The 16,754-nt window shown below is 47.7% G+C and overlaps 1 protein-coding gene across 2 annotated transcripts in view; it reads left to right on the forward strand.

The window, feature by feature from the left end:
• Positions 1-16,754, forward strand: part of LOC126544724 (uncharacterized) — a 115,596-nt gene that overhangs the window by 65,052 nt on the left and 33,790 nt on the right. Inside the window, exon 1 of one of the 2 annotated variants that reach the window (XM_055077821.1) lies at positions 2,730-3,042. The exons of the other annotated variant lie outside the window; for it this stretch is intronic. The gene's annotated coding sequence lies outside the window, so the exon portion shown is untranslated. Of the gene's footprint in view, positions 1-2,729; positions 3,043-16,754 lie in introns of those variants that run through there. 2 annotated transcript variants of the gene reach the window in all.

The following is a 16,754-nucleotide window of genomic DNA, read 5'->3' on the forward strand; positions in this document are numbered from 1 at the left end:
TCGTGCTTAGTGCAAACACCACGCTTAGTGCAAACTACCTATAGTCCGAATTTCTCTTCTACGAAGCTTCACTGCAGTAAGCAGAGCTCTTTGCCCCCCCCCTCCCCCCCAACCTTTCCCGTGCTGCGATAGTTGCACAGATATGACGTTGGACTGCTGAGGTCGCAGGCTGGGTCCCGGCTGCGGCTGTAGCCTTCCCATGAAGGCCTCAATGGACAAACTATCGTTTACTTAGATTTAAGTGCACTTTAAATAAACCGAGATGGTCAAAATTAATCGTGAATCTGCACGTTAAAACTCCGTAATTATTACCATTATTCGTTTTTTTTTATCTATCTGCGGCGAGCGAAGCGGAAGGGCTCGTTGGATGAAGTGAGACTGTTTGTATGGCGTTCTTCGATTTGTGGGCGCGGCTGGGAATTTCTAAAGCGATGTCACGCAGGGGTGGAGTCAGACTGTCCTTCGCGTTGGTAGTGGCTGCTGCCCGTAGCAGCGCAGGAACCATGAACCAACGCAGGTCGAACGTTGGACAACCTAGGCCGGGCGTTGGCCAAAGTTAACCTAATATTTGCCTGACGATTACATTTTTAGTGGAAACAGTCTTGGTACTGTGTGATTAGTACCCGAATACGGCGCCCTGTATGGAGGGTTGCTAAATTTTTCCATCACATGGAAAAATTGCGCGGGGTCCCGTGCAATTCCCTGAAGAAAGCTTAGCTAATTGGCCGCATGTGAATATTAAATAAATTATGGGGGTTCTTCGACGTGCGTATAAATCTAAGTTTACAGAAGTTTTTTTTTATTTTCTTTTATTTTATTCGCCCTCACCTAAAATGCGGCCGCCGCGGCCGTGATCCACCCCGTGACCCGGAACTCAGCAGCGCGACCACAGCGGCGTAGCTATATATATATATATATATATATATATATATATATATATATATATATATATATATATATATATATATATATAACGCGACATGTATTCGCGCGATCTAAGCGGCACAACTCGGGATTAACGACGGAAGATCTAACAATCAAGGTCAAGATTAAGGAACGCTGAAAGCGCAGAAAACTCAAAACGATGACCGTTCGCGCTCTTGTTTCTTTATTAAGTTTGCGTGAAAGTGTGTTTTCTGTCTTTCCTGCGCTTAGGGTTGCAGTTCCAGATCGCTGCCTAAACCGAACGCACAGACTGTCGTACCGAGGAGTGCGCGTTCACGCTTGTTTCTATGTGCGCGCGCTGGTGAGTGTTTGTGTGAGCGTGCGTGCGTGCGTTTTATTTACAGCCTTGAAATGAGAAACCGGCTCTCGGATGTTGTCGAATTCTCCCCGTCTCAGAGAGGCGTTGATGTAACACTGCAAATATTTTGTCCCGCGGGGCGGTGTCTGGAGGAACGCCAGGCGGCAGTAGCGACGATGAGCTCGGCGACGCCATAAAAGAAAAAAAGGGCAAACGTGCGACAGAGGCGCCGAGAGCGGGAAACTGCACAGCCGTAATAACGTACGGCGCAGTCAGCAAAACGTCGTTGGCTTCGTTTGACTCTGCGGATTTCCAGCGGCTAAACATCAATAATTTAGGGACACCATGCAGCGAGTCTTAATTACTTCAGACTGGAGACGTATTCCTTCAAAACTCGCGCTATGTATACGGTCAGTTCGCACGGCGGGCGAACGTTGGTTATTACTGGAAGGTCGTTCTTAATTGTTTTAAAAATGTTTCATAACCGCAACTGCATTGCCGGCCGTTACGTCAGTGGGACGTCACAGATTACAAAACAGTATTTGGTCGTATGTATCGGGCTGTCTTCGGCACGGTTACTTGTCAATTACTTAACAACGGTTACTGGTCGAAGTTTCGAGTCCCTGGTTCATCAGGAATCCATTGTAGTCCCCCTCCACCGTTAGACAGATAACGTGATCCGTTAAAGACGCCGTTAAATATGTGACATCCCAGCGACCCTGTGAAAAAGTGACGTAGTGAGAAAATTTAAATAACTGCATGGGTGGTTGTCGTTCTGCAAGGAATCTGAGAAAGACCTGAATATTAACTTTGTGCCCTCGCGAAGTCTCTATTTCTAGCACGTAACTGATATCTGCGAGGAACATATAGGTATAGCGTTGTGTAGTTTTGCTGGCTGCTGGCACAGATAGTTAGGAAATTGCACTTTTTTCGTGCAACCCGTGTCCCGTAAATTTTTCACGCCTACTGTATATATCCATCGCGGAACTCGAGGATCCCACCTCCACACTCCATTCAAACGCGCACACTCCCTAAGCATGCTTTCGGAGGCTTTGAATATAGCACACACGTAATCGGCTCGCGCATGCGCTGACGAGACGTGTGCAAATCAAAAAAGCAGTGTCGGCGACACGGCGCATGCGCATAAGCTGAAGCTGTGGTGCTTCTCTGCGGAGGGTGGATGTCGCGTCAGCTACCACTGAGCCCGCTATGCTTTCGCAACTCCCAATCATTCTCCGCGTACCGATCGCTTGCTATCCTTCCGCATCTAGTGCATGGCGCGATATGCTAATCAGCTTAATTGTCTGTTTTCCCCGATGCTGAGAAACAAAGCCAGTTTGTTGAATAGCTAGCTTTCCGTGCGTTGTGTGCGGCGGCAGCTGCGCAAACAAAAAAAGGCCCTTGCGCGCGCGTGCCTTTAGGCTGTAATCAGTCGCAGTCAGCTGACGCGCAGCTTGCTTCGTATATAGTCATTGCTTTCTTTTTCTTTTTTTTTTTGCCGATGAAAAATACTGCAAGATGAAACTTGCGTGCGGTGTATACTGTTCGCTCGCGAAACGCTATCGTGGCGTGAGTCATACGCGTTCGGACGCAGTTGTTTTTATACAACGTCGGGGCTATTACGCGAGCTTGAGCGGCGCCTTCCTTCTTCCGGGGCCAGATACAGGCGAAGTCGGGACTCGTTATTCTGTGCGGCCGTATGGCGTTGCGACCTTCGAGCTGCCGATCTAAAAATTGGAACTGTGAGCCGCATGGAATGACGAAGCGTAGCATCCGTTTGGTGTGAGATATTGCACAGCGTAAGCCTTTGATTGATTGATTGATTGATTGATTGATTGATTGATTGATTGATTGATTGATTGATTGATTGATTGATTGATTGATTCGTATTCGGCGGTCTCCGGATCAATTTTGACCGCCTGGATTTCTCGAAGGTGCACCCGGAGCACAAGTACACGAGGGTGTTGTTCTTTTCTTCTTTTTCATTTTTCTTTGACTCTCCTCCGTGTTGGAATAAAACCGCCGCGGCACGCGGTCGAGCCCTCTTCCCCGCGGTCGCCATGGAAACGCCATAGCAAAAGCAAAATGTAAGCACATTGAACATGATCTGCACTGGGGCAATTCGGGAAATTATATAATTTCGCCTATATGCTATCCTTCGTGTCATTGTTTGCTGGTTTCTTATGATATATATAAAATGTAGCATGCATACATTCTGCGAGCGCTGCGTCGAAAGCGTATAGGGAAGCTGAATCCAATCCCGCTCTCTGAACACATCTTCTTGGGGAAAAAAATCACTTCCATCGCAGTTGCTCTAGCAACGTACGGGTCGTTCATATAAGAGTCGCACACTTGTCTGACGACAGCGCCTCCGCCAACAGCGGGGGCCTTGATTACCGTTTCGATCCGGCACATGTTGCCGGGTGGGGCCGAGCGTATACAAACGCCAAAAAAACGCTTCCGACATCGAAGTGCATTGACACGCAACCTTGCGGAATCAAGCGCACAGCTGTTGCGCGTTCATCCTTATTATCGTATATATAGCAGCAGCGAGCAGCGGCCCTATTATCGCCATTGCGGTTACCACGTCTCTCTACGCCGGGCCCGTTGTAATTTCCGCTTGGTCGAGCGGCGTCGCGTAACGAGACGCCGGGGTTGGTTTATTTTCGCTTCCTTTGTCTGGCCCCTCTTGAACTGTGCGCACGTGAAAGGAAACGGCGATCACACGTGCTTGGCTAGTGTGATATCGTTTGGCAGCCCTGTCAGGCGAAAGTTCGGCCTATTAGCAGAATGCCAGCGAAAATTAAGCGAAACCCGACTGAAGCAGAACTGATAGTTAGGGCGAGTTGGTACGAATTCGTCGTTTATGGTGTCGCCCTCGCCTCGGCGATTCAGATGCAACTATTCGGCATGTTCTTCTGGTGTGTCCTATCGACGGTTTCGTGAGGCCACGTAATCTTCGGACGTCAGGCGGGCACGTAGAATGCCGTACATGCCAAGAGGCCACCCTTTGCTCGGCACACGCATAGTGCAATTAGTGAAGCTAAGACAGCTGGGTTAGCGGGAGGAAGAATATGACGTGTGTCCCCCTTCACTGTGTCCTTGTCGATTGTGCACGCTAAATATTTCACTACGAAACCTGACTGAATTTCGCACTCAACCGAGTGCGGCAGAAAGAAGGGCGAAGCACCAAGCCAGTGTTTCGGTATGGTTCGACGTTACTCAGAAGGCGGCCCATATGTAGCCACTTGCGTGGGATTCGCCATGGATAAAGGAAATAAAGGAGTGAGAATCACGTGACCGTAGCCAGTCTCCAACAGGCAACTCTCCGTGAAGCCATCCTCTTCACATTTTCTCTCTCAAACATAGAAGTGTGGTAAGCTGGGCGAGTTGGTATGATCGCATCGTGAAAACCAGCGCACAAACATACCGGCAGAGGAAAAGATGACCACACTGCGCTGAACTAGCAACTTAAGTTTAATTTGAAAAAAAAAAAGAAAAGCAAGAAGTATGTACACAGATACTCGTGAACTGTGGTTGCCGACGTGTGTGCAATTTACATATCAACATAGCCGTATCCACCAAAACTGGGTAGCAGGATGACCCCACCAGGAAAACTTAGAGGGTACAATCACTCCAAACGTAGAACATTATAACTGCGCAATTCATTGGCAGCTTGCTTTAAGGTGTATAAATCCTTTCTCGAGCATGCTGAACGACACCCTGCCAGCACATTTATCCCCAATCTTTTAATATAGAAAGCTTCGATAACTTGGCGGCATCATTATCATTATTATTTTTTTTTTTTTTTTGCGAAATAGTGTCTTGACCCACTGTTTCAAAACTGCATTTGGCACGACGCTGGGCCAAATTAGGCCATTTCTCCTTTATTTTCACATTCCGAAGCGTTGTTCTCTATTCTCTGACCGTGCCCGTGTTTGTGAACTGGTTTTGATGATGGTCTTCCAAACAGTCGGCCCAGCATTTCACCGAGCTCTCGTCGGACTCGGCTCAGTGTCCTTGGTTCACGGTAGCTTTTAATCGACCACGCACTTGTTTGACTGCCTTGCCAACCACTATGTGCACGTTTCCTCCCCATCTGCTCGCTCAGCCTCTGTATTTTGCATAACAGCGTACATATTTATCGTCGCCTCCGAAACCTGCGAGCGCTCCAGCCGTACGTTGCTGTACGTTTCAATCGTTTCCTTTTCGGAAGAGCGGTGGTGGGTGGAGCTTTAGCTAGACCGTGTACGTCTGTTCTTTACGGAAATACCGTATTACGGTAACCGTGGACAGCGGTAGCAACGCCGGTAGCGACATCGCGTGACACTTTGTCCAACAACACGTGAAACGTTTTTTTTTTTTTTTGTGTGTGTGTGTGTGTTACCGCGGTGTTCTCGCCGAAGCAATGCCTCAAAAAAAAAAAGGCTGTATGACACCAGCATATGAGCAGAACGCCGTTCAGTACTCCCGTCACACCTCTGCCCTCTCCGATTATAACTGCGCCTCAAGAGGACGCCACCTACCCGGCTGCTCACGTTTATGACCCCGGCAACCCAGCGTTCCGTGAACGGTAATCACGTATGCTCACAACCTAAAACTCTCTGCTAAAGCTTGTCGCGACACATGATCACGTGTTGGGCCGAAACTCTCGGCGTCAGTTGTGCTGCGTAACGTTCCCTCCTAGTTCATTCCTCCGCGCGTTTACCCAAGGATCGGATGGCATAAAAAAAGCAATATTGTACTGTCCAGAAAGCAAATAAAAAAAAAAAAAGAAATGAAAAACAGGTGTGGAAAAGTCTTGTTCCCGCACGCGTCCTGCCCATACCCTATACTTCTTCCTCAGCTTCTCTCTTCCTAGTGTCCCGTCTTTGGCGCTCGCTAAACGAATAGAGGCGAAGCCAGAGGTGCATGTGCGGTTGGCCTCTGCGGACTGAGTGCAGCCCACCCGTGCTCCTTCGCGGGGTTTCTTGTGTACGCTTTTGAGCTCCACGCTTGCTTTCCTCGGAAACCACAAATAGAAAAGTGGAGCTGTCTGTTAGGCAACCCGACTTCCAAGGCGACCTTGCAGAGTGATGCACCCTAGCGGTGTACCTGCCCGCACCTCGCGACATTTCAGTGGCATCTTGAAGGGAAACAAATATTGAGTTACATTAAGCGTATTGTTCGCTTCTGTAACCGGAAATAATCACCTCGAAAGAACTTGTTCCTGGCCTAGTCGGTCGTGCGTTATATACCGCTAGAGTATGGTAAATCAATTTTGTTTCAACTTGCCACTATTCCGTTGAAGACTCAAACGCGGCAGCGCTCCTCTATACACTAAGGCACGAATTACGCAGAATGAGAACAACGAACTGGCATGGCCAGTTCGTTGTTGAAGGTGATTTCCGAATCTTACAGAGCGATGTAATCGTTACCGTTTTAGTTCTTCTTAATGTGAAGGCATTTTAAAACGTGAATAACATTTGTCCCCGGTTTTTTCCTATAATCGTACATTCTTAGAATCAGAAGCAGATGGCCGAGCGTGGCCTTACGAGCGGTGGGTGTCGAAGCCACCTTGAAATTGGAGCTTCAACTCAGCATGACGTCAGAAATTGAAGTGACGTATAGAGATGCTTATTTTGAGTTTAAGCGGCTGTAGACGTGCCTTCGTTGTGTTGGTTAGCGTTTACCGCTGCAGTAAGTCGGAATTGCAGAATCGAGAATCGTCTCAACCCTGTGATGCCCAAACACAGTTCCACTTCAGTTAAAATCAAAACGGCTCGTTCGCCTTTGTATCTCAACGTGGAGGGTTGTCACGAATCACCGGCAAGGCACGTGGTATTATTTAAAGAAAACGACGACGTTGCTCGTCGAATCGGAGAGTGGACACGTGATCTGAGAAGCACGTGAAGCCCGAGAGAAAAAAGCAAAAAAGGAGAAGGCGGCTAAGCTGGCACATAAGGGCGATACAAAAAAATAGTGAAATGCTATTTGAGTTACAATCTAATACAGTAATTACTTTTAGTAGTTGGTTAGAACTATTCATAACAGAAGCTTCGCTTCTGCGTGCCAAAAGCAAAACTATATGTGGGTGTTGCGTTAAGTTTACCGCGTCTGAACGAGCACTTCGAGGCGTGGAACTCGAAGTAACGTGAATGGCGTACGCTGGGCATTACAGGCCTTATTAAATGTCTTCATCTACACTTGAGCAAGTGTAAGCAGATACCGTCAAGGATCGACCCACTTTATTTTGCTACGACTTCGAACTGCCGTTGAGGGGTACGGACCCCTATAACGCTGTCGAATTAAAAAAGAAGGGTATTTGAAAACGCGCGTTGTACGAAAGTCACGTGGCTGTTTATTTCCGTAAACTTGGGTGCCCCGAGCAGCACGATTCTTTGGTCGGACGCAGCAAAGCGTACATATGCTTGCACGAAGCGCGAAACGAGGAAGAAACGCGCTAAAATACGCGCAGGCCGTGGAATAGGTCAGCACGACATAGCAGCTGTAGCGAGAGACAAAAGAAAAAAGAAAAAAAAAAAAAGAAGAAAGCACGTTGCAACCGCGTAATTCGAATCACGACGGAGAGGGGTCAGCGTTGCAACGCGCCGGTGGTGCCAGGCGTACACTACCGTATTTATTTGAATATTGGCCGGCCCTTGATTCTCTTCGACGACAACAAAAAAAACTCAAAAAGGATCGAAGAAGGAAAAGCTCTCATGCCAGTAGACGAGGAGGTAAACATTCAAGAAATGTGTATTCCTGCACGAAGCAGAAACTGCAGGTTTCAGCTTGGAGACGCTTAGCATAACGGGGTTTTACGAAAGGCTAAATGCCGCAGACTACGTAGTGGTAGTGTTAGTGTGGAACGTATATAAACAGGCATGCATGGTGAATGACAAAGAATGCACACATTTACTGATTCACGAAGCCAGAAAATGAGAACCTTTCAGAAGGTACGCGGTCATCCGTCACAGCATCAGTATGTCATCATTGAAGTAGTGATATTTAATAACCTGATTGTAATTGCTAACCCTACATGTGTTAGGGAGAGGTAGGGAGAGCTTCTCATTGAAGTTTATGAGTGTAGATTATTATGGTTCAGTCACGCATTTTGTAACAAAGATGATCGGTATTGAGGCTTCACTGTTCTATTCGGCAACAGCAAACTCCCTTTCCACAAACTACAGTCGCATATACTTCACGTCATTGGACGACGTATAAAAGAGGTCATTCCTATACGAGATGCTCTTTCGTCCTGCGTGTCGAAATCATTTCATTATTTTCCGCATATCTTCCAGCTTTCCGTGATTCACTTGTTGCCTTAGTTCCGCCGAGTGCGCTTGAAATCCCGCAATTTCCAGGCTAGCCCACCTCTTATGCGACGCGGGGATGATACGAATTGTCGGTAGACCCGCCGCCCGCAATTGCACAGGGGGCTACGGCGCCTTTGCTGCCTAGCACGATAGAAGTCTCCGTTTCAATTACCCATTGCAGACGCCGCATTTCAGTGGAGGCGGGACTGCAAGAACACTCGCGTACTTCGACTTACGTGTGCCTTGAACATCGTTCAGACAGCCGAAATAAACCGGAGTCCTCTGAAACGGTGTTTCTCCTCATAACCATTGTTGTTTTGGAACGTTAAACTGCATTAATTAATCGACGAATTGTTTGGTCAACTGCTGTGCTTTCTTCAGACAGCCATTTGGTGTACAGTATCTCCTAGTAGTCTGTTTTTAGGCTACTTGTTAACGATTATTATACTGCTTGAGCGGACGTTTACTATACGTTTTTAACAGATGCTTGTATAGGCCTAGTCCTCTCACCACACCGTCCAACTTGACTCCTCGAGTCAATTTCTCAAGTTTGGCGATAACTCCAGCGTTTTTTATTGATGTTGAAAATTAAGGATAAAAAAGAAGAAAAAAACGGGTGTCGGGATTATTTTCGAGTGAATGCGGTACATCCCCCAAGGAGAGCTTCTCCCAATGCAGTTCTCGCGCTTGGCGCCCCCTTGCCTAGCTTCTTGTTTACTTCGTAGTTATTGATGTTGTCTTTTCGATGTGCATTATGAATGAACCCTTCACCTCGGACGTGACGAGGCAACAGGTGCGACGGTGGTCAGATGCGATCTTGCTTTTTTTGTTCTTGTTGTTTCATTTGTTTGAGGCGTGCATTAACGTTAATGAAAATGACAGGTGAACACACGCGCAAACACAAACTGCAATAGCTTTCAGTTTTTTTATGCAACAGTGGCATTCGCTTTCCCATGCAAAATAGTGGCCTATATCGCGTCGAAGTTTTTAATCGTACAGGCATAATAATGAGCCTTTGACCTCAAGCACAACCTTTCGAATTTGCTGCCCTGATTTGGACTTTTCCCTTCGTGTTTATTTGTCCACGCCTAGCAACAGTAACAGTAGCGCGCGTTTTTTTTTTTTTTTTTGCGATTTCTGCGTATCAGTGTATGTTTGCAGACTGACAGAACTTTCATTCGATTCTACCGGCAGAACATGTCAGATCAAAGCACATCATAACATTATTGTACCGGAAGAGAACAGGAAGTGAAAACTGCAAGCGGGACCTCGTACCCAGGAATATTGTTAAATACAATATGGTGCGACCTTTAGCAGTAGCATAGATGTCCCACATAAAACATAGTGAGCAAGTAAATGCCGAACTATAGCTCACGGGAAAAAACACATCACGGAAAGTGCAGTGATAAACGAATGGGGGCAAGGGAACGAAGAAAAATATTTGTGCATAGGCTTTGTGCGCAATTGATGGTAGCGCATGTCAGTTGACATGGACAACTGATCGTATTCTCGAACGAATGATGCCACACGAACAGACGAATAAGTAAAATAACAGCGAATGCAGAAGTATATGTCAAAAGCACATCGCATCTATTACTGAAAGGGGATCTTCAATTTGGCTTGAATGCCGCGCTTGGCTGTCGAAGTCGACGCCCCCCGAGCAACAGCGTTCGGGGAAAAGCGGCAGAGTTATTCAAAAACAACCAGGGACTGTCGGCGAGCGAAAGGGAAATCTAAGCCTTCCAGCGGTGTAGACGCAAGAGTCGCTGTTCGCCTGATTCATCACAGTGGGTCGCTCACCGACAAATCGTCCTTAACCGCCTGCGCTCCTCTCCTCCTATCCCATTTCCGTGGAACGCGTGCAAGCACTCCGGGGTGATGGCGGGGAGCGTTCGGCGTTCCCACCCACCGAGCTGATTGCTTGCTTGTTCGTTCCGTCTTTCGGTCTCTCTTCTTGCGCGTGATAAACAATGGAGAAAGAAGTGCTTGAGAGTGCCGCGCCCCCTGTTATCCGACGCCGCTACTAGGGCCGAGTGCGGCGCCTCGACGCTTGATGGCGCTGCACGTCAGAGGCGAAGTGTTTGTTTCCAAGGTGGACGAAAAAGACAATGCCTTTTTAAACAATTGTTCTCTGGTCTGTTATGTCTGTTTTTGTGAAAATTTGGCCAATTTCTGATGACGGCGATGTAAACGCCGCTTAAGTTTCAGTAATGGCAGTAACAGGGACTTTGTTAGTTACCGGGAGCGTTCGACAAGCCATCGTTGTAAATCTCTGGGATGGCTGAAAGATAACGGAGAAAGAAAAAAAAAACGCTTGTTTTGAAGGAAATTTTGTAGACTTCAAGCTTTGCCACGCATTCTTAAAATACGAAATGTTGCGGAGAAACGTTTGGAGGCGTTGAAAGTATACCTACTGGATAAAAGAGGTGGAAAGCATGTCGCACCTTGTAAACCATTACATAAAGAATCCGAACCCTCCGAGACTTAGCTCGCTTCAATACTGGCGTTTCTGGTAATCCATGAAAGTGCAACTTGTCAATAGAAATTCATTAAAAATTGTTCTCCGGTGTCACTTTTTTAAGCGAGTTCGCAATTCATTGACCTTGAATGACTCCGCGGTGTCAACTCCGCGGCGTCATTGGCTCGAATGGTCACGTAACATTTTCCTTCCGTTAATCGCAGCGATGATGAAGTAATTGCCCCGCGGCTCATCGCCTGCGAAGCATCTCTCGTGGTGTTCGAAGAAAGGGGAATGAATTATTGTCTTTCAGGCATTATAGACGTGCCCTGACGAATATATCGGGGCGGGCTCAAGACCGCTAATTATTTTGTTCCGAGGATGCGTGCCATTCCTTCGAAGTACGACCGACCTTTTTCGCTTGACTCCCAATTTTAGGCGGCAGTGTGTCCCGGCCGAGGATGCCTCATAACTCCTTGGCGTGTTTGTGGGTGTTGGTGTGCGTGCTTGTGGGTGTTGGTGTGCGTGCTTGTGGGTGTTGGTGTGCGTGCTTGTGGGTGTTGGTGTGCGTGTTTGTGGGTGTTGGCGTGTGTATTTGTGGGGGTGTTGGCGTGCGTGTTTGTGGGGGTGTTGGTGTGCTTGTTTGTGGGGGTGTTGGTGTGCGTGTTTGTGGGGGTGTTGGTGTGCGCGTTTCTGGGTGTTGGTGTGCGTGTTTACGTGTGTGCTCTTGTGTTGGGATGTGAGTGCGTGCGTACGCACGCAGATTTCCAGAGCTTTGTTTCGCGAATATAAAAATACTGACGTGGACGAAATTCGAAAAAATGAAGAAACAGACATCGGATGGGAGATCTTACGGTGGTGGCAGGTTTCGGCGTTGCCTGTAACGCAGAACTCACGCATAGCGACGCCGGAAACACTCTCAGTGTCGCCGCAGAGCTGTCACGCCAAGCCGATGTACGTATCCGCAGCCGCGGAAGCGGTGCTTCATTCTCTTCCCACCGCGCGGCCAGACAGAAATCGCGATCACGGGTGAGGGTGGGCGGCTGCGAGGCACCCACAAGTGGTGACTCACGCGTATCCTGTCTCTTGGAGAGGGGGGGGGGGGATGGGGGCGGACCCACTGTATGTCGCGCGGGTCCTGGCGTCCGTGCAGGGGCTCCGACCCCATGCCCCTGCGGCTTCGAAGCGGTGCGCGCCTCAGTAGGCACACCCCACCTTGACATACTACCGTGACGAGTCCCACCGTAGAGGGTGCAAAAGGCTGGCTCTTTTGTAAAGCTCTCTTTAACTGCTTTCAAGGAGCTCCCGACATACACGCGCGCACGCAAGCCTTTCTCCGCGATGACACACCCCGTTCACAGGACTCCGCCGCGTTATCCATCGCGGTGACAAAAACGCTCGAAAGTGACGTCCTCGTCTCCATCGACCTATTGCGGTGGTCGATAAGAACTCCACGGGCCGACTGTGTCCGTTCGGTTAAACTACCTTCTTTATCGCGTTTTAGACCCTTTAGGCCGATCGCGGAGGCAGCGAAATGAAACGCGATTTTGTGCTTTCGCATTTACAGTCGCTCAGCTGTAGCATTGAGGCACCTGTGAGCATGGGACGTCATACCCACTCACATGAGCAGACTCACTCACACTTTTTTTTTTTTCACAGGCGTGAGTGTACGTAAGAACGGGATTAAGTGCCGGAGTTTCTTCGCTTCTTTTAGTATATTTTTTTTTCGCGGCCATCGGAATGCGACGACTCAAGTCTTTCACTACTCGTACTTTCTGTGCGTGCTTGTTTGAGCCGAAGCCACCCCGTGTGAGGCCTCCGGTTTCGAAGACACAACTTGTGACCAGCTTTTTATATTCATTGTTGCATTACTTCTGTTTTATTATTATTTTCCATGCAGCGAAGCGTTGAGAACGAAATCCGACCGCAGGAAACGGCGTCTGCTCGCGCTTCCTGGGTTTGGTTTCGCGTACGAACGCCAGTCTCTGCTCCCTATACCGCGCATGCGCGCGAACACGAAGGAAGAGAGCAAAAATATGAAAACGAGTGCGATACATATGGCGCCGCTAATATTAGAAGCGCCGCGTAGTGTGAATCATGCACGCATGTACAGTAATTTTCTCGTCAAAATGTATCACGAGGTTGAACTGTGGTGAGCAGCAGCTGTTTTTGTGGGCTCGTGCTCGGCCGAGCACGTGCGAAGTGAAACGGGCTTCAAGCGGGTTTGCGCCTTAAGACGTTATAAGAGTCGAGGGATCACCTATAGCTCCTCCAACGATTCCGGGAAGTGCTGCACGCTGAGTCTGGTCGACACATGGGGCGTGACGTTGTCGCGCCAGAAAGGCGATACGTATTCCGTGTGCACGTTGAAAGACAAATGAAGAAGGCGGGAAAGAGCCAGGTTCACAATATTTCCTGTAGTGGATTATTCGCACTAAACATATTTCGGGCATCATCTTTAGCACTAGAGGAGTTCACAATACTTTAGGGATGCTGTATGCGCGTACGGAAGTCTGCAACCTCAATTTCTGCAGCCTGAACACTGCAGAAAGCTGCAAGCGTCAGCTCAACCCGCTTATGTCATCAACGCCTGTAGCGCTCTGGCATCTTAAAATTAGACAGCACGGCGTGCGTGACGTCACGCGAATGCTTCCTGCGCACTGCGTGCAGCTGTATTTCATTTCGAAGTATTCCGAAGGGCGAAAGGAATAGAAACTTCGTTTCCTATTCCTTTCGCTCATCGTCATTAACTCGAACGCCGCCGTTATCGGCCACTCGGCTTGGCGAATAGGAAATAAATGCCTCCACCTTGGAAGAAATGGTACAAAGGAAGACATAAGACAGAACAACTGTCATCATTCTTTAAGCACAGTGTGATGTACCGTGCGCAATACGCCTCGCCCACATCGTTGACGCAGCATGCCAGGCACGCTACAGCCTGCATCACGTTATCCACAAAGCAATTCACTTGATCGCTGCGCATGTCCCGTTTTCTACTCTCACGTATCGTCTTTTTTCGTGCCATTACCTGCGCAAGATAAACCCGTACCGTTAAGCCAACGACCAGTCTCACCCAAGCAATATGGACCTTTACACAAAATATAGCCCCAGAAGTTTGCAAGATGCTCTAGTTCGGGGAAAACCTCATGCATCGTTCGCTGCCTCGGCTAACCACGCTGTGTGATAGCGAAATGAGTGTGTGCGAGGGCGGACTTCTTTCTGTCTTGGGGCTCGAGCGAGCAGCTTGTTGCGCATGCCGGAAAGCTGGAAAAAACAGGGCAAGCATGTCACCGCCCCGTGCTCTGTCTGCTTCATTTCCGTGTGCGGCAGCTGCGTACAGCGAAGAGTCAAACAGCGAATGAAGCTGAAAAGGGAAGAAGAAAAAAAATCAAAATTCGAGCGAGGCGGGAAAGTGGGGTGAAGGTATGTCGAGTCTCAGCCATTCTCGGTACTGAAAGCGTTCGCACGCAGTCGTTCCGGCGCGTTGCGTGACTCTCGCCGTTTGTGCTACGGGTGCTTGTTAATGAACTCCTGTAAACTTGAGATGATGGTGATTATGTTTATTTCCATCCCCTTTGAAATGGGCCGGGAACAAAGTCACATAGCTTGTTTGGTTTAATCGCGTTTAACTACATCTATCGCTATGCAGCCGTTTGCCTATCAGATCTCGATCTTCCGTATTTAATACCTCTATCTCTGTATTGTACCATTACCGACGCTTGCATTGAATACGGTTTCCCCCCGACTGATGCTCTAAAATGGATTGATTGATTGATTGATTGATTGATGGATTGATTGATTGATTGATGGATTGATTGATTGATTGATTGATTGATTGATTGATTGAGCGTCCTCTTCGGAAAAAGAGCTTGGAGGGTTGCACCACCAAGTTCTTGTTATTATATTGCCTAATGTCCTACCTATCTTAAAAGTAAAAAAAAATCCACGATGAGTTCGGATATCCAAACTTTCTGAATCCCTGTTGTGAATTCTGTTTTTTCCAGGACTCCGTTGTTTGTCGTTTTACTACTTTTCTTCCACAAATCTTGCAATCGCCTCTTACTAATCTCTACTGCGGACATGAGCTGCCGTAATGACGGTGCCATCTGGTGGCGAAGAGTTTAATCGTAGTTGACACTGAGCGATTATTGCAGAAACCAACTATGTTCTACCTAGCTGTCGGTGTAATGACTGCGACGTAACCGTTAACACGCACCCTCTCTTTCTATTTTTTCAGCAGTCAGTTCTAGCCAATAACCTTTGTGTGCCCAGGTTTTTGGATTTGAATGTAACTCGTTTGCGTCTTGTTTTGTTTGTTCCTGATTTGCTTCGCAGTAACCTTCCTGTGTGCCTATGTGGTTCTCTGTTGTAACTGTTACGGTTGTTTTTTTGGTGGACCATTATTATGCAAAACGTCATGTACCCACTGCTTCCCTGGCTACCAAAAGGCGGCCGGCAGTATTGAATAAAAATAAAAAAATAAAAAATATATATAACTCGAAAGCGCGTCTCCTGTGTCGCGGTTGGACAGAGCGTCACCGGATGTCGTCGCCATACATATACCAGCGCTGTTGCTACAGTTCGCGCCTGCGGTATTACATGAAGGTCGACACGTTTATGGACAAAACTAAAGCTCTCTATTCAGGCGCCCTCCACTACGGTGTCCCACTGAACACTTCCTGAACGCTGAACGCCACCTTTCGACTCCCGCCCCCTGTGCCGTTGTTGGAAAAAGAAAGAAAAGCGGTGCTCTGATTGGTGCAGAAATAGCGGCGTGAATTGTCGCACCACTTGTGGTCATAATGACTCATCGAAACTGACCAGCACTGTTCGGTAGGGAAGCCTTTATAGAGTTTCTCATCTGTACGCGATGAGCGGCAACACCGCCTTCGCCTACATTGAGGTTTGCAAAACTAGCGAGCTTTGGTAACAGTACTGGTAACTGTACTGTACAGTTACCAGAATTTTTTTTTTACAGCGCTCGAGTAAACTAGTCAATTTATATTTAAGCTTGTGTGTAATTTAAGTTGACAGCTTCTCCCCCCGCCCCCTTCTCTTACGCGTACGCGTCTAAGGCACGCATCTTTGTGAGAGAAAATAAAGTCTGTTCCCGAAATTTGCCCTAAGAACTCATTGTAATATTGGGAACTCTGCGCAGACAGCTAAACCTTACGTGCTTTCATTTTCAAGAGCTTCATTGGTAAAACCAGGTTCGAACAGCGGGTTGTTCTTCCCAAGTTTCTGCTAATGATGATGATGGTGGTGGTGATAATGATGATGATGGGTCTAAGCTAAATGTGATTATAAATAATAATGTGTGGTATTGTTGGTACGCAGCAACGTTTATAGATATGCAGGGCAGTGTTTGATGGTTGTCTGCTGTGCGTAAAATCAGGCCCGGGATAACCTAAATTATTCCAATCATTCTCTATTCCAAATCCCCCATTATGCCTCCCGAGTCCGCCAAATAAGAAATGATCCTAAATCTGCTGCCATGAACCTTTTGAGGACCAAGCCAATTCTACCTTTCCTGGATGGGAATAATGATGGAATTGGAATAAAAAGCAGGTCCATTTCTCTTTCGCGCTGTCATTACACCAAAAATGCACTGTCTGCTCTCCCAAAGAGCCACCGCGCGTAATACCCGCCGATTCATTCATTCATTCATTAGTTCATTTCTTGTTGAGTCAATGTGGTGTATCGGGAAGTCAAACGGATCGAGCGTTCCAAACAGTTTTGCGGCAAGCCGAAGCGT

This window comes from Dermacentor andersoni, chromosome 10, assembly GCF_023375885.2.
Source record: "Dermacentor andersoni chromosome 10, qqDerAnde1_hic_scaffold, whole genome shotgun sequence".
Taxonomy (NCBI): domain Eukaryota; kingdom Metazoa; phylum Arthropoda; class Arachnida; order Ixodida; family Ixodidae; genus Dermacentor; species Dermacentor andersoni.